Raw genomic sequence first — 19,066 nt, 5'->3', positions numbered from 1 at the left:
GGAAGGGTAAGGGTTTTATCTTACCAAATGAGAAAATTTATGTCCCAAAAGCTCTGGGATGGAAATTATTAAAGAAATTAGTAGACAAACCCATTTGGACGCAATTGGTATAGCTTCGCTCTTGGAGGGGCAGCTCTGGGAGGATAGCTTGCAGGCCTCGGCCGGAGCTGCTACCCCAGGATGTGAAATTTGTGAACAACTCCCTTTGAATCCTTTGAATCCTTTGAGTCCTTAATAGTTGATTTCGCCGAAGATGCCAAGGGTCTGGAGTATTCAGGGTGGATTCCAACCACCGCTGGAAGAGTTGTAGAGGTCAGGCGTGCCTTGTCAAGGGATGCAATCCCTGGGCACGGGATGCTCTACACATTGGGGTGACAATGGCTCAGTCATTTGGTCACCAGGTGGCAGAGGCCCGCGGTCTTTGTTCACCAGGTCCTTGGGTGCCTAGCCCAGTTGGGAGGCACCGCTTGGAAGATGCGTTGTAATTGACCCTAATCTTCGGGTAAAAGAATGGACAGGGCTCTGGAAAGAAGTCCAATTTTTGGACAGGTTGTTAACCAACATGTATGAGAGTACCAGGTTTTTGCCAACCTTATGAATTGTCGTATGGAAGACCCCCTCTGAGAATTAGACCTCTGCAATGAGACATACATGAATTGGGGAAACAGGAATTGATAAAAGAGGTCCAAATTTTGGATATGGTATTAAACAAACTGTATAAATGTACTGTAATGCTGCGTTATCCCTTTCCCTGTTACTGCGCTACATGTTTTTCTCACCAGGAGACTAGGTTTGCTTGCAAGATTGGAAGTATGATCCCCTCGGCCATGGTGGAAGGAACCACTGGAGGTGTTCGACCACTGGAGGTGGTCCAAATAGCTCTCACTACTGTGAAGTTAAGAGATGTGAAGCCGGGGGTACATTGCACTTGCATCAAAAGGACTACACCACCAAAGACCCAGACATCTGGAAGGTAAACCTGCATAAGGACAATCCACTCAAATTCACACACCCTAAGGGTCAAGCTACCAAGAGCTGCCCTGAAGAGGAGGGGCCCGAAGCTACCTAGAGCTAGCCCCAGAGGTCAGGTTACCTAGAACCGCCTTGAAGAAGGAAGGAGGGTACACTTCCGAGAGTGTCCCAAACGACCGAATGGACACTGGGTTTTGGGTGTGGGGATTCGTGGGTTGTATTGTATTCTGTTTCTGTGTTGGCTAAAATGTTGTAATGTTGAGGACAAACACAAGTGTAAAAATGAGGACACAATTGTGCTTTTTAATGTTGGTCATGATGCCATTGGTGCAGACTCAGATGGGTTGGGACAAGAATATGTTCCACCAATTAATTAAAGATATAGTCAAAGAAGCAGAGGTGAAAGACTGCTGGATTGGTGCCCATAGCCCTCACTCCCAATATGAGGGTTGGGTCATGAAAGCAGGACCAATGCTGGACGTATCTAGATGGAAATTGTTCTCCCCTTGGACGCATGCTGATGAAGAGGGGTTGACTGATTCGGCTCAATTTCTATTGGCCCTTGATGATTCTGCACCAACCGCATCAGCTTGTTTAACACGATCCAGAGATGGCATCTCAGAAATTAATCATAAGAACTTTCCCCAAGCCACCCTCATAAAAATAGGAGATTACCCTTATTGTAATCTCACTCTCCCTGTATATATGACAACATATTCATGAAAGTTGAATAGCCACAAAGAGATGATCACCTGGAAGAATCAAGAAGGCAAGTTTCCTTGCCAGAGGGTGATGGTAAGAAACCACCTTCTCGTTCGGCACGATATGTGGTTAAGCCCGGGTCGGAGCTGCCTCAGGCAGCAACTCAGCCACCTGTGGCGGGAGCTGTGCCTCCACCACGACAAGATCTGGTCCGGACATGAGGAAACTTCCCAATGGAATACCAAATTCCTGATAGGCCAAGGCCCGGTATTTTGCTTGATAACCATGTCATGGGAGGATGGCCTCCGGGGTATTTCTGAATATGTGGGAAGTGGGGAGGTAAAGTCTTGCCCCCACTTTGGGTTGGTACCTGCTCCATTGGTACCCTAGTCCCCACTGACATTGAGATACACCCGAGGAAGCAGCCCCCGCAGGCATTGGAAGCTACTGACTGGTGAAACAGGCCTAAAAGAGCTTATGATGAAAAACGTGGCTATGATCCTGATATCTAACTGAGGGAGAAGGATTTAGAACAGGTTCGCTGATTACCTTGTGGATTGGGTGGCTGAGAGATCTCATCAAAATATTATCTGTCATGTTGCAAATCATGGTTCTTGCTTTGTTTCTTTTGCCATGTATCATGTCATGCTTAAAGATAAAATAATGGAGAGACTGATCACTGCTACTTTCACTCAGCACAGAGAAGTTCAACATGTTACATACAGCTGAACACCCTGGAAAAGGAAACCACCCCACTATAATTAGATACCTGTGCAACCAAGAAATTGTCTTTCTTGGTTACAAGAAAAAAACGGGGGAATGAAGGGGTCACTGGACCAAAGTGACTCCATTTTGAAATGCCTGTATGGTTGAAACTAGAAAATCAGTCTCCCTTTGACAGTAAAGACAAAGTGTGCAACTTGATGTCTTGTGACAGATGACATGTGTTCTATGTTTAGCAATAATCAGTTGTGCCGATTCTGAGAAATTTATGCAATGTTTATGAAATGTATGCAATACATGTACTTTTTGCTGCACCTGTTGAAATATTCTACAGTTCATGATTGGGCAATATCCCGAAGTTGTTTACAACTCAGGAAGTGCTTGTAGTTCTTCCAGTAAAGCCCAGTTCAGAATGGGGAACTAGAGAAGTGTATAAAAGACCCTGAGCCGATGGGCTCGGGGCCGACAGCTTTTGCCAGCCTCACACTGCTGTGTGGCTCTGTCAGCCGGTAGCTACCTAATAAAGGTTGTTTTGTCCTCAACTCTTTGGACTCCGAGTGTGCTCATAACGACTTGGCGAAACCCGGTATTTCATGTGATTGGGGTACTTGCCCAAATCACCCCTTTCATTGTAATAGCACATAACAAACAGTCTGTCAGTTAGGTGTTCAAGAAAGAAAGACAGCCCACAAAAATGGGTTGTTATCATCAGCCACTGTTGGTTGTCAAATTTTCTTTATCCTGTACACCTTTCTGAATTTGCAAAGAAAATGGGTATGATTATAAGGTCTTACATTACCCGGAGTTCTCAATTTCAACTTGCTCTAGCTGTAGTCCCTACTCTGGTCTTTGCTCTTTGACATTTCAGATTTTTGCTACCCACGACTTGATTTCCCCTCTGAAATCTTTCTGAAATCACCAGGAGTCTTGTTTACATGTCTCGAGCTTAAAAATTACAGGAGTCTCATCAGCCTGTCCTCCTAAAACTTCCAGTTCTTATCTTTTCATAAAGTCTTCCTCTTCTCACAACAACAACAACTGCAAAATCCAAAGAGTTTCCTTTGAAGTCCTGGTCTGTTTTCTAGGGGTTATTTTCATATATTATTTTTCTTCCTACTGAGCACCCTCTTCCCTATAGTGTATATAGGGAAATATTACTGTTTAAGCCACTTTGTGGCCACAAGCCCAGACATTTAGTGATTTAGTCTTTTATTTGGCAATTCCTAAAAATGATCACAGGTATGTTTCCTGTTAAAATGCGGGTTCTTTTTATCTTCAAAGGATAGGGCAGACCAAAATGTTTAAATCAAGCCAATCTTTCTGAAAGATGCAGAATGAACATGGGGAAGAAGTGCAAGATGTCTGATTCAGAGTAAGTGTGTGAGTTTTAGAATCAACCTTTCAAATCACTCTGACTCCCCATTTTTGACATTGTGACATTGCTATCTGTATCTTTTTAATTTTGCAACAAACTACTTCTTCCTTGACCTTTGAGCTCCTTCAAACTTCGTTTTCATCCCACTAGCAGAAGCCATAGAATCCTTACTTTACTTAATCTCAGCACCTACAATTTCTTAGAACTGGCATCCATTCATGCCGGCATAGGATTGGCCAGGTTCTTAAAAAACTTAAAAGTGTTTTCTTAAACATCCTCTAGTTTTAGAATTTTATTCATCAATGTCTGCTTGATTTTCATAGTATGTATTGTACTTCTATTTTTGAGCTACCGTAGGAATCCTTCATTAATTTCTGCTATTTCTTGATATGATGGTTGAATATACTTTCATTGCTCCCCACCCAAAATATCCTATGAGAATGTGTGTCGCTGGTAAAAAAAAAAAAAGGTCTAGATAAAAAGTGTAAAAATATTTTTAAAACATTCAGATTATGGACAAAAATGGGTTTCCTAGGTGTCAGTAAACTCTGATAGGAGAATTCTAGGCAAAAGTATATCTTTGTAATTTTGACATTATTTTGCATTTAAAACATCACATGAGAATTTATTGTGCAGAAAATGTGATTTTTCTGCACAAAAGAATAACCTTTTTGTACAGAAAAATCATGATTTCTATAAAGAAAATTGCAACAGATAGTAAAATTGTAAAATTATTCATTTTTGCTAATAAGTACAACCAAAGTTTTGACAATTTACTTCCCTTATCTAGATCCACTATTGACAAGTATCAAAGAGCTATTAAATGCACATTTCCTCTGAACATGCGTATATACATGAGTCATTAAAACAGAACTGTGAAGAAATTGGATTTCATATGGACCATGGAAGGACAGGTTGCATACCTTTAACTGTGTATCTTGAAGTGGTCCTCTATGAAGTCATGCATATGGGTTTGCTGCACCTGCGCTAGGGCTCAAACAGAAAAGCTTTTTAATTTTGTCAGTAACTCCATCCTCTCCTCCAGAGGCATTTAAAATGACCATGGCTATGTCTCCCCGATTCTCAGGAGGAGAAAGTTGGTCTGGAATGGGAGGACAGGTGGGGTTATGTGACTTCACAGAGGTCCGCTCAAAGAAACAATGTTACAGGTATGCAACCTGTCCTTTGTGACCTCTGTGAATCATACATATGGAGACTAGTAAGCTAAGGTATAGGAAGGTGGGAATGTGCCACACCTCAACACCAGACATGTTACAAATAAGTAGCATTTATTGGAATCTTATGACAGACAGGAAAAAATGTAATGAACATCTATAATACTGTGATGCAATATAAGTATGTCAATGAGATGGTCCATGAGGATGTGCTCATGGGGTGTATCCCTGTGTTGTTATTTTTCTCTCTCTCTCTTTGATATAGCACTGGGGAGGTGTGGGAACAGTATTTCAACAAAGGAAAACCCTTGGGAAAACCCCAGGATAGTAAGAAAGTGAAAAGAAGATTATGTATTACATAAACAGTGTCAGGGAATGAAAAACTGAATATAGCTGAATATAAAAAGACCAATCAGCATCCAGATTAAGTTCCCATGGTACAGGGTTTTTTTTTTCAGTAGTTGATTATTTTACAGTACATGATCTTACATTTACCTAGTAATTATAATTCATGAAGTGTCGTTTTACCTCCTATTACTGCTTCTTTCAACACAGTATCTGCTTTTAACAGAGTAGCTGCTTTCAACACATGTGTGACTTGTCCGCATAGGTACATTTTGATGCCAATCCTGTCACATACACCTGTTTTTTTACAGTGTATGTGATGGAGTTGGCACGATGTCATCATGCCAGGTACTCATATGTGGGCATATCTGCATGTAGGCAGGCCCACCTGGAGATGGATCTTAGGCAACCCCTGTGAAAGGATCATTCAAACTCCAAAAGGGGTCGCAACCCACAGGTTGAGAATCACTGCTCCAGACCATGAGGTAGAGGGAAGCAATGTCTGGATGAATGATCAGCTCTTGCTCCTAAATGAGGAGGTCCGGGAGGGGAGGGGGCACAGTATCGATCATCTGAGAGATTGAGGAGGGGAGCGAAGAAGGCCTGTCTGGGTCACCCCAGCATTATGGGGATGCAGTCTTTGGATTTCAGGGATATTTGCTCCACCATTCTGGTTATCAGTGGGATTCATGAGAACATATAGAATAGAATCCAGGTCACATTGATCAAGAACACATTCCTGAGGCACCCTGCTTTGTGAACTGGGTAGGTTCTAGCACCAAAGAGGGGAAGCTTTGTGTTGTCCCTCGAGGCAAAAAGATCTAGCTCCGCTTGATCCCCAGTGCTGAACAACTTGAAGAGTTCCCCAGGGTGGAATCTCCAACCATGGCAGGATCTGCTGAGCAAGCCCACTAATTTGTTGTCCTTTCCCAGTAGGTGAAGAGCTGTCAGAGATATTTGGTGGTTTATGCACCCTCCCCTGTTTGTTTGTTTTTTTGGGTTTTTTTGTAAATGTTTAAAATTTTATTGTGTGTGAATGACAAACAAAAAGTAAAATTCAAGTGCAAATAGTACACTAACAGACTGTACATTTATAACATCTTATCAAACCCTTACCCTCCTTCCCCATACCTGCGAATCTACCACCTATGACTTCCGATGCTACTCAGTGTGAATATTATACCTATTATACCTATTAAACCTATTCTTATATCTGTTTCAATAAATTCCCCTTGCAGCTACTTAAAGTCTACATTTGTCTACTTTTCCAAATATCCAAATGCCAGTCTCCCTTTTTTGAGTGAATTCCTCATTGTTTCCTCCTCAAATATCATTTCTTAGCTTGGCCATATATTCTAATAGTTTTTCACTCCTGTCCTTTATAAGTAACTCTTTCCCCCCTTCCAAGAATTTGCTATTGTTAATCTTGCAGCAACAAAGATGAAGAAATTGGCAAATTTCTTAATATTTTTTGATGATTCTCTCTCTAAATAATCCTAAAAGACACATTTCTGGGTTTTTCTTAACCATTTTAGTAATTATTTTGTTTGTTTCTTTAACCACCTTTTCACAAAAAAATTGTACCAACCTGCAGGTCCACCAAACATGGAAAAATGTGCCTTTCAGCATCTTGCACCTCCAGCATTCTGCCCGATAAGGTTTATCTATTTTAGCTAACATCTCTGGGGTTAAGTTGTTTCTGTAAAAAAATTGTACATATTTTATCTAATGGATCCAGCTACTGAAAATTTAAATCCTCTTTTCTATAGATGTTCCCAATTCTCTAAATCAATATTTTTCTGTAGATCCTTAGCCCATGAAATCGTAACTGTTTTTATACAGTTATCCTCTAAATTGTATTCTAAGACATATTTATATAATCTGGAAATTAATCCTTTATTACCCTTCTCAAATATGTTCTCCAATGTCAATATTCTTTTGGAGGACCCTACACTAGCGTCTTCCATAAATTGATTGTGTAATTGATAGTAAAGAAACCAGTAATTTATCCCTATATATTCTCTCCCTGTTTGTTCAACACTGTATTGCCTGTTAGGATATGGACTACCTTGCCACGAATGGGGTTGCTGAAAGTACAAAGGGCTTTAGCAGCTCTAAAAAATTGATGCCCTGCTTCATTTCTGCTGCTTCATTTCTGCTGGAGACATCCCCACATCAGCTGGGGAGAGTGGAAGAGCATTCCCTTGCAGACTTGTTCTCCCCTTGGTCCACCACTCCAGTTTCCTGTATCAGTTTTGGTACCAACAAGTAGCAGGATTGATGATCTGTCAAAGCTCTGAATATATCCAGAAACCATCTATGGAGAAGACACTCTGAGGTAGGTATGAGGCATAACCAGGACTGTGTACTCCATGTTGCCTAGGATGAACTGGATTGTCTTGGTTTGCATCTGCCATTGATGTCAGCACCATAGCATCTGTGTCCAGAGCATATCAAAACTTTCAGATAACAGGAAGACTCTTTGCACTGTGGAGTTGAGCATTGCCTAAATGAACTTGACTGTTCTGGAAAGGTTGAAAATGGGTTTCTGAGTTCATTATGAGGTCCAGGGAGCTCAGAAGGTCCCGGATGAGTTTGACATGTGGAAAGAGGTTGGGCTCTAATATGCTACTAGGAGCTAGTTGTCTAAGTAGGGGGAAAGGGTGATCCGACATCTTCAAAGCTATGCTGCAACCACCACCATGCATTTTATGAATACCCTTAGGGTTGTTGCAAGTCTGAAAGGGAGGACCATGAAGTGCTAAGTGTAGTGGTTTATTGCAAAGGCGAAGCAGTGATGGAATGGTCTTATGGAAATAGACATCCTTTAAATCACCCTTTTGAAGAATGGAAGGATGGAGGGTATTGATACCATGGCATGAGGAACTCATTCAAGTTCTGAGGTCCAGCATGGAGCATAGATTTCCATCCAATTTTGGGATGGTGAAATAGTGGGAAAAAATGAGCTTGGGCTTAAGAGTTGTTGGAACTGAATGTATTGCCCCTTTTTTCCAGGAGGGTTGAGGATTCCTTCCTTGAGGATTGGTGGAGCTCCTTGAGTCTTGAGAACAAACCTGTTAGAGGACGTTTGTCGAATTCTAAGGCATAGCCTCTTCTGACAATATCAAGAACCCACACATCTGAGGTGATAGATTTCCAAGCTTGGACAAAGGTAACTTGGTGTCCCTCAAATGAAAGGATAACTGGCCGTGATGAGGTTGGCAGGTTGTCTGGTTATGTAAAAAAAGGGGGGGGGGTTATGGTGGAATCAGCATCAGTACCAGAGACTGGATCAGCATCAAAAATGATAGTGAGGCTGGTCTAGAGGAGGCCCTCTGTGTCATTGCCTCTGAGTTTGAGGGTGACGCCAAGGGAGTGGGAATGGCACAGACCCTCTCAAAGATCTCTTCTTGCTCTGTTGAGTGTTGTTAGTAAAATGCTATCTATAGTGTTGGGGGTGCCATCTCGGATGGGGAAATGGTAGTGGGTCTGAGTTGGAAGCCAGCACTTCCTGGTCAGAATTTTAAGTTCTGGTTTGACTTCAGTTGTCATCTGTACCCATATTGAAGAGTTTGAGTTCATCAAATAGAAGGTCCATAAAGTCGAGGATTGGCCAGAGGTCTGGAGCCAAGCATGGCATCTGATGGCGATAGTGTGTGCCATCATCTTACCGGCTGTGTCAGTGGTATGCTTTGCCATTTAAGTCTGGTTGTGTGCTAGGGATGTTGCTTCCTGTCTCAACATGGTTAGCATTGCTCTGTTCACTTTGGAAAGCTTGGCATGGAAGGGACCTGCTTTTTCCTAAAGGTGCTCTTGGTAAATTCCTATACAGGCTCCATAATTTGATATCCTGGTGAGAAGTAAGGCTCCAGAAAACAGTTTTCTGCCTATGGAGTCAATTTTTTTTACCCTCTCTATCAGAAGTGGCAGATTTTGATTTGGAAAAGGATTGTGTTGTTTCTACAATGACTGAGTTTAGTTGTGGGTGGTGCACCAGCTATTTGTGTTCCTCCTCATCAGGCTTGTTTTTTAGATGTAGGTGGAATGGATGAGGCTTTCAAAACTTTAAGAAGGAAGGATAGAAATGGGAGCAGTGTGGTTAGTAGATATTGGCTTTGGACTCTTTTAGACACAGGGTCATCTATTACCTCAGAGAACTGTTTGACTTCAATTTCCAGGGCTTCCACCATTCTTATCATCTGCGCCAAGAAAGGCCTAGGTTGTCCAAGGGGATGAGAGGTCCACCAAGGAAAAGTTTTTATGCGGGGGGAGGTTGATCCTGAGGGATAGCACAGATGTGAAAGATTCTCTGTTGGAGCCATTAGGTATGTCATAGGGGTCTGTAGTTGAGTGCTACATAGAGGAGTGGACTATTTCATCTGAGGTCCCCGGTTAAGACCCGATCTGGGAAGTTGTCTTTCAAGGTGGGTCAGGTAGGGGTGCCGACTTTGGTGACTTGGAAGAAACTGGTGTGCAGTTTCTGCCAATTCTATCAATGTCTGAGTCGACTTTGCTAGGTGAGCTGTCTGACATCCCCTGTCTTCTGGTTAAGGAGTGGATCCTCCTTGGGAAGGAAAATGTTGTTGCCAGCAGGAGTCATGGCCATTTGTGGGGCATGCACAATCTCTGACACCTAGATGATGGTGCGTATCAAGTGAGGAGGCAAGTCTTGGACTTCTCCTTCCAATAGCTGTTCGGTCATTTCTTGGAGGGCTGGTGATGGCTGGGTTGACTAGTACTCTGAAGGGGGTGAGGCATGGCATGACGATGATGCCAATGATGAAGTCTTGCACCTGTCCCTAGAGGAAGAGGAGGAGGTGTGTTCAATCTTCCTCTTCTTGGTTGCTCCCTTTCAAGTTCTGCCTCATGGGATTTACCCGATGTTGGTGAGATGGAAGGTAGGCTTCCAGGTACCAGAGTGTTACTCTGTACTCATTTGGCTTCTTCAAGTGAGTGTTTAACAGCAGTCCTCATAGAGGAGGATGATGGTGAGGCAGCTGAGATCTATGGCAGTGATTTGGCTGTGGCTACTGAGGCTGAGGTACACGAGGCCACTGATGGGGCTACTGATGGGTTGGTCTCTTTGAAGTGGTAGTCTTTGGTTTCAAAGACTTCTTTGAGGTTTCTGAAGTTTTGGATGAGGCCCTCGATGGTGCAGTTGAACTGGATGGTGCCAAGGCTTGTTAATAGAGAATTGCGTAAAGCCTTGCTTTTCTATTCTTCCTAGTTTGAGCTGGCAGTGCCGGCAGGTACAAACCACTTGTCTCTCTCCTTGACACTGCATGCATTTGGAGTGCCTATTGGAGTCCAGCATCTCTGCAGCACATTGGCCACACCTCTTAAAACATGTTGTCAGCATCCTGAATAGTAGCATAGAGCAAAAGGTCCATAATGACCTGGACCTGCTGCAATGGTGAACGAAAAGAAACCAGGGAGCCATGGCTGCAGCCAACTTTTATGCTTCTGGAAGAGTGGGCAGGGTTGCAAAATTCAAAAGCTAGAGCTTGGAAAAAAATTCCATTTGAACCTGCACAGACACAGTAAACTCATATGTGTGATTCACAAAGGCCACAAAGGAGAACTGTTTTATGACCAGAATCCTCTGAAGCTATAGGTAACATCATTCTACTAACATCTGTGAGAAAATATGCAGTACACATACAGTGAGCCAAAGATTCACTGATCCATTGGCTTGTCATTAAAAGTGATATAAGATGTTTAAACTGCATTAGATAGGTTCTCATAGAATGAACATTGCTCTTTGTCAATATGGAAATTGTTTTCTTCTTGGAAATTATTTTCAAATACATTGGAGTTGGGAACTTTGGTCTAGGGGTTAATTTTCACTTTCTCAATCTTCCAGGGGCACATAAAACACACAAATGAGACTTCCCTCTCTCTCACTCCAAAGTGGTTACAATTGGCTCTGGTTGGGAAGAGATCTGTATAGAAAAAAAAATAACAACATGGCCCAGATCACTTAGATAAGACTGCCATCCCTTTGTATACTTGCTCCACAGGAGACCATTGTAACAAGATCAAATGAAATATGGATTTATGATATGTGGTATGAATGGAAGAATGAATGTGAGCTAGTAAATTTGAAGACACCAGTCTGTAGACTAAGGCCTGAAAAACATTAACTACCTGCTCAGGAATTGTAATTAAAACCTGTTAATGAGACCTAAAACAGTTGATCTGCCTGGTAAACTGTGATAAGAACTGTGACTGATAAGAGAAATGTTTACATCAAGATAAGAGAAAAGTTTACCACTGTTAAGAAGGAAGTCTGCTTGTGTTTGCTAACACCAATCAAGAGGAATCAACATCTGGTCCGGGAAACTGAGGATATTCCAGGATGGAAGATGTCTATCATTCATTTACAACTTTGGGACAACATCAGCAAAAGATTGCTATATAAGTGACCCTATGACAATCCAGAACTTGTGACAGTCAGCGACGCTGTTCACCTGGCATGCTCAGTGGAGAAGGTGTACTTGGGAGTGGCAGATCTGCTATGGGAAAGCAGGATTCTGTTCACTTTTTGGGGCCTCCTTTTCTCAGGGAAAGAGTAAAGAGTGCATTTTGAAGTCATGGTCTTTTTGGAGTTTGAAAGTTTTGGCATTTTGGCGTTTTGGAACTATATCTTGGCAGGTAGCAGTGGAAGCTGGGTCTGGCCTAAGCAGGTGCTTCTCCAAGGAGGGAGAAAGAATATGGTAATATTTGTGTGCATGAAGATGGATGCATGTTGTGTGTGAATGAAGAATGAAAATGTAACCCTCCCTTTGTTTGTTAGCCAATGTAACAGTAGGTTGTTTGTGAATCCAATGTAGTTGCATAGAATTTGTATGTCTGTATGTCTAATGTTATTCCTTGTTGTTCTGTAAAAGTTCTGTTGATATGCCTCTCAGACTGAACTTGCAATAAAAAGAACCTATGCTTCAAAGTTATTGATATGTTATTCATAACATTTTTGGTGTCAGAAGAGGGATATTCTGTTCAGTCTGAGCAGGATATTTTAACTTTTGTTTTTAAAGTCTTCATGACACCATCTCACTCTACCTAATTGCAGGACTGGTTTGAATTTGTCCAAAATACTATCCTGCAGCTATTTCAACAATTAAAAAGGAGTCCCTAATATAAATTAGTGTGCTCGCTAAAACCATTGAAAAACTGGACACTTTTTTGCAAGATAGGTATTTGAATTCTAGAATTGCAATCTATGAACTTGACACAAATCACCTTAAATCAGTGAAGCAAGCTTATTAAATTTAGCGGAATCTAGACTAGAAGAATCATGTGATATGAACCATCTGTATGTTCAATGCATACATTGTCAGTGAGAAAAAAGGAAAAAAGAAACACTGAAAGCATTGAATTACTAATGTTCAGAGAAAACATTCTATACAAAATCATTACAAAAGGTCACTGGAGGATTTGAAGTGAAGTATCATCATTCGCACCAGTACAGGGATGGCAGGATGCAGCTGAATAGTATTGAAAGAATTAAGGAATGGAAACAGAGGACATGATGCAACAAATAGAGAATCAAGGAATGAAAGGAGGGGGGCAATGGGGGTTAAAAGGGAGGGGAAGAGACAAATCCAGCTGGGACCACACAATAGGGGCTGGCATGCATGTGGCCCTGAAATCATAATTCATCTTTATAGCTACATTTAAGCTGAAATTCTATACGAATTGTTAATGCCAATTGGTGACTCTGATGTTATTTAATCTACTCTAGGCTTTAGTCTGAACTTTAAGGAATTTTCCATGTGGCTGAATCTATTTTGTGGATTCAGTTCAGCCCTTTCAATGTTTTTCAAGTTTGTGCTGAATCCAAAATACATTCAGTTTATCACGCCGATAGCTCCAATTATGGGAATAGGACCTACTGGATCTTTTCCTACACACATGGGATTTCACTGTGAAATAAAGTTGTCTCCATTTTGGTGTACATCTCACTATTGAACCTTTACTACTGAAGGAATTTGTTTCAATTAATATTTTACAGAGGATCTGTAATTTTTAAAAGTGGTTGAAGGCTATAAAAATCAGAAATCCTAGGAAACTATTGGGTTTTTTTAATTGTAAAGCTAGCTCTGTTTTAATTAAGGCAAATTACTGAGAAAGAAATTGGGAAATGGAAGGACAATAAGAAACATGCTGACACTGCATATTTGATACTGCTATCTACATTCCTAGCCATTCACCCTTTTTATGAAGCTTTAAGTTTACAGAAGCGGACTACAAATATATCTTTTCATGTGCCTTGGCATTATGATAATGTTCTTCTGTAGTTTAGATGTATTTAACTCACAGGTGGGAGACTCAGAGCTACAGGCCATGTGTAGCTTTCAGATACCTTGTGACCAAGCATAAATTTACTTGAACTCAGAGATAAGAGATCCAGCTACACTCTTAGAGATACAGTCAGTTCTTCACATTTACAATAAAAGTGAAAAACTGCATTTATTTTTGTTACAAAAATGATTTTTCCTCTTTTTTTTAGCTAGAAAAGCATCTCTTTAAAAGTCTCTAAGTCTTCCATGCATGAGTCTGTGATCACCTTCTGCCAGACGTTGACCCAAAATCTCACTGGAAAGCATAGAGATTCCTAGACAGACCATATTAATAAAATCTATGAATAATCAAATCTATAAAAGTCAAACCTGCAAATGTGGACAGCTGATTTATAGTTACAATTTATATTTATATACTGCAAAATGATTGGAGTAATCTTTTACAGAGAATGTTATGAGTCAATTGACATTTCAGTGAGTTAGTTTCCAGGTCTGCCTTATAGAGCTTATGCTGTATGAATATGTTGATCGACAAATATATATTTTCATTTCATACACTCAGACATAAATAAAAGAAGAGAAAGATACATCAATTTGTATTGTCAATGATCTGTAGCTCCTTAGATTAAGCCAATTTTGTAAAGTAGAAGAGGTTCACAAGTTGTGAATGTACTTGAGGTGAACACTTCAGTCTCCTAAAACATTATCTGACCTCAGTATGGCCTTCATTGAACAAAATTATTTTAAGGGAAAATTTCAGCAGAACAAGAATCAGTCCTATGACATGAATAGTGACAAAGTTTTGCTTTGTTTCAATTACAGGTATTATTCACTTTGTTTATGTAATGATATTTAACTTGTCATCCAACTACTGCTTGTTTGTGGTCACTGTTAAAGTAATTAGCACCGTTTTGTCTGATTATATTTCATTTCATTCAGATTCCACCCCAAAACATACTTAACTATCTTCCAGTTAAGACAATAGTTCATGCATGTGATTAAGTGGTCTGTTGTCTACAATAAATGTGTGCCAAGTCAACTGCATTAATTTTGAAAATACCACATGGAGGTTATTTTGCCTATAGTTGGACTTAATATGGCTAGACTCCTAGATGTTGTTGGGTGATATCCAAGATATATGCTGTGTTTTGTCATTGCACTTCTGTTTTGAACACAGTCAGTTCTACAGCTAATGCTGAATTTGCTTCATAAACTCATTTGTGAGGAAATCTGAATCCACAAGTGAGCTCTTCCATCGCCAAGTTATTCTGCAAAGAATCAATCTACATCCAAAAAATAGTGTACTTTCAAACAAGAGTTTAAAAAAGTGATACAGAGGTTAACTAAGGATTTATTAAGAAATGTGACTTATTTTTATTAAACATACCATATTCTTTCATAAGTCTTTAAAGATATCAGTTTCAGTATCTCTCTGCACTCTGGGATTGCATTTTTGTTCTCTTGAATAGGCAGGAAAAGAAGATATGAACTATGAGAATTGTTAGAGCTAAAGAAAAGTCTCTCTGTGTTTTCTTTTGCGGGTAAAGGTAATTTGTTAAGAAATCTCCTTGACAGGATGATGAAGCATAGTTATTCTGTTGTTTTTTTCCCACAGTGTACAGCCAAGAAAGTCAAACAAAAGCGGGGCTTGCTGCAACACACTGACTGACAATTAGAGTTTGAAAACCTAGGAAATAGGATCCCATAATGGCACCTAATGGGATTCTGAAGCAAAGCCTCCTGCTCTCAGGTATCATCAGGTAGTGAAATTAAAAGAAAAGCATAGCAACTCAATTATGGCCGAAATAGGCTCTTAACGGCTGCTGTCACAAATAGAAGTTTCTTTGGCTCCATGACAACACTGCAAATTTTGGGTTTCCTGAACTATTAGAGATTATTATGCCTTGTAAAATTAATAAACGTGTATCATATTGTTGGCATGCTTCACACTCAAAAACCTCCAGGGATTCCTTTTTTGTGCTTCAACACATACCCTAGCCACCCCCTTGAATCAGGATAATAAAAGTAAGGAATCCTAAGAGAAAATTGTAGCATACAGTAACTTGAAACAGCATCACATTATATGATTTGGAAATGTAAATGATTTAGTAAATGAAACTATTATTGAAACATTAGTTCCTCTACACTCTGTAATTTTAACTTGGTGCCATTATGATTAATAAAAATTCTATTTATAAAAACTAATATTAACAAAAATCTTCAAGAAATATGATCCTTCAGAACTCCCATTCATTTCAGCTGGATTTGTTCTGGAAAACATCTTTGTTGACTGTGCTGTAGATTAGGATTCCTAAGTGACCTCTACTACAAACATATTTGCCACATGACTAAATGAACAAAGAATAGCACAGAAATGAAAATTAGTAGGATATACAACCATACATTTCAATTAAAGTAAACATTTAGACGATGAACTACATTTGCATTGAAATATGTCATATTCTGTTGATTTGTCAAATCATGGGAAGAATTGCACGGGCTATCTAGCCCAACCCCCTGCCATGCAAGAATACACAGCTAAAGCACTCCAGGGAGGTGGTCATCCAATCTCTGATTAAAGACCTCCAGTGAAGGAGATTGCAAGGCCATGTATTCTGCTGTCCTTTACTATCAGAAAATTCTTTTTCATGTAAAATCACATTTCTTTTGATTAGAACCCACTGGATTATGTTTTAGACACACTTATTCCATCTTCCACATTATATTAGATATTTAAAGTTGACTATTGTGTCACCTCTCAGTCTTCAATTCTCCAAGTCAAACATACTCAGCTTGGTTTCCAGACATTTGACCTTTAGTATCCTCAATCACAATGATCTAACCCTCTCCTTCTGATTGAAAAAAATGCTTGTGGAAGCAAAAACAGAAGGGTAATATGTAGATATAACTGCTGTATGACATGACTGAGTGGGAAACAAAAGTCTATACCTTAAGGCATCAACAAAAATGAAGCTTGGTGAGCAAGAAGATGACAAGTCTGTTAATTCATACTACAACTACAATATGCAGAAAAGTGGTAAGAAAGCCTTCCACAATAAAAATGGGAAACAGCATAGAACGATATGAACAAGTGTGCATATGGGAAACCTTTAACTAAGTGTTAACTGGGCTTAACTCTTCTTAATACTTCTTAACCCTGTTAACTGGGGTTAAGAAGTATTGAAGGTGAAAATCAGGTAAGACAGAACAGGAGGCAGCTGAGGAGCAACCAAATACTGCCCCAAACTACCCAAATGAGCAGGCAAAATACCACAGAAATAACACTCCGGGAAGAGGGAACCAAACTCACCAGTCTTTCTCTTTCTGGTCACCCCCAATTCTCTCATGTTCTTTTTGTCTGTCATGTTTTGTGCCTCTTGAAGAGTGACAGACTCTGATAAGGAAAGCTGGGGATGTGTTGGAGTAAAGGAGCATGATTGCAAACAAAAAATGTTATCCTTTATATTGTTATCCTATAAATGATCAAAAATATATTTAATTTGAAAAGAGAACTTTGTATTTTGTTTCAAGGGTGTTGTTGTTTTTTTAATATATACTTTTGGGAATTAAAATCAGTACATTGGTTGCAATGTGTGGTTAAGGTATGTCATGTTGCTGTTAAGTCAATTCTGATTTATGATGACCATATCATAAGGGTTTTTTTTGGGAGGGGGGAGATTTATCATTGCCTTGCTGAAGGTTTGTGATTTGCCTAAAGTCACCCAGTGAGTTTCCATAGGTGTGTGGGAATTTCTTTCCTGGTCTCCTGGCATGAAAGTCTAATAAGGTAAAGGTAAAGGTTTCACCTGACGTTAAGTCCAGTTGTGTCCAACTCTGGGGGTTGGTGCTCATCTCCATTTCTAAGCCGAAGAACCGGCGTTGTCCATAGACACCTCCAAGGTCATGTGGCCAGCATGAGCGTCTAATATTCCAATAAAATCACGACCATCTTCAAACCTTTACCCCAGGATTGGGACTCAAAGTGGCTCACAACTTCAAAAAGCAATAAAATTAAACATGTACAATTCAAAACAACAATAAAAGAAATAAAGTGCTCTTTAAACATCATTTAAAACAATTCTACAAAAATAATGCAATGCCCTCTAGCTCATTTTTTAAAAAACCTTATGTTTAAAAATCTGTCTGAATAAAAATGGAAAACAAGGAAAGTACCATTCTGGCTCCAGATGTTTTGGCCTTTAACTCCAAGAAATCCTAACAGCTGGTAAACTTGTTAGGATTTCTGGGAGTTGTTGTCCTGTTTTGTATTGCAAGAACAGCCTTAAGACACTATGGTAAGTAAATGAAAACTGCTTTTCTTCAGTAAAATATAAAGTACAGCATACTCAATGGAATAATGCAAAACAAAGCAAAGATGTCTTAGGGCAAATGCAGTTCTTAGACTCCAATACAGTCCCAAATCAAATAGCAGTCTTACTTCAGACAAAGAAACAGCAATAAATCCAGATGCAGACTCGGAACAGGAACACGGGGAGCGAAGGCATTCGAGTCAGTTTGTTACCAGCAAGAGCTGGCTGAACCTGCTTCTGCTTTATATCCCTGGGCCCCCTCACAGCTGCTAGGGCAGTTCCTAATTACTCTGCTGCATTTCTGGCAGCTATTCTAGCTGAACGACGTCTCTGTTCTGTTTCCTTTCGCTTCTCCTGAAAAGTGGGTACTTGCAAAATCTCCTCCTCAGATTCCAACTCACTCTCAGATTCATGAACACTTTCCTGCTCCCTTTCCTCTTCTGAAGAAGAGGAATCCCTAACAGTTGTAGACCAAAACACCTGGGAATCTACAGGTTGAGAATCACTAATCTAGGGTCAGCCACTAACATCAAGAAGGCCCTACTTGCATCCCTACCAATTGTACTTGCGATGTAGATGGGACTAAGACAAAATCCACTATATACTGCACTGGCTCCCGGTAATGTGCCCTTCTAGTCATAGTTTGGTGACCCTATCCTAGAATATTATTTTCTTAGTAGACAGATAGAAAAGAGTAGCAGCTAGTCACTCATATGCCTTTACAGTTTTAATTAATTAATTAATTAATGAAATCTTGGATTCTAAAATTACAAAATAAACCTGGGGGCATTAGCCAGCTGTGCAATTCTGACCCTCTATTAGGCATTAGCCACCTGGAATTCTTCACATTTGGATCTTTGCATTCAAGCTAGTCTCTGGCCTTCCAAGAATGACCCCTTATCCATGTATGCTGACAGCTTAATTACTAATGTGAATGAAGAATTACTCTCTATAGCCTTTCATGAACAGTCCAAGCCAAATTTACAGTGGAAATCATGGATCCTTTTGCTATTATCCTTTCTCACATTTTCCCCACTCCTTTCCCAAATTAGCAGCTGCAGTGAATTCAAAGAGAATGCCTTTGTGTTGCTCATCATGAATAATGGAACCAGAATCAGACCCCTGAGCATTAAGCAATATGCAAAGTCCTTGCTCCATTGG

The 19,066-nt window shown here is 40.1% G+C and overlaps 1 long non-coding RNA gene across 1 annotated transcript in view; it reads left to right on the top strand.

Annotated features, from left to right (window-relative positions):
- Positions 1-16,392, top strand: part of LOC134298342 (uncharacterized) — an 80,324-nt gene extending 63,932 nt beyond the window's left edge. The window contains exon 5 of the long non-coding RNA XR_010005370.1: positions 15,211-16,392. This is a non-coding gene — a long non-coding RNA (uncharacterized LOC134298342). The remainder of the gene's footprint in view (positions 1-15,210) is intronic.
- Positions 16,393-19,066: the final 2,674 nt, after the last annotated feature.

Source organism: Anolis carolinensis, chromosome 4, assembly GCF_035594765.1.
Source record: "Anolis carolinensis isolate JA03-04 chromosome 4, rAnoCar3.1.pri, whole genome shotgun sequence".
Taxonomy (NCBI): domain Eukaryota; kingdom Metazoa; phylum Chordata; class Lepidosauria; order Squamata; family Dactyloidae; genus Anolis; species Anolis carolinensis.
Note: the sequence above shows the minus strand (reverse complement) of the source record. Positions and strands in the feature narration are given on the sequence as shown.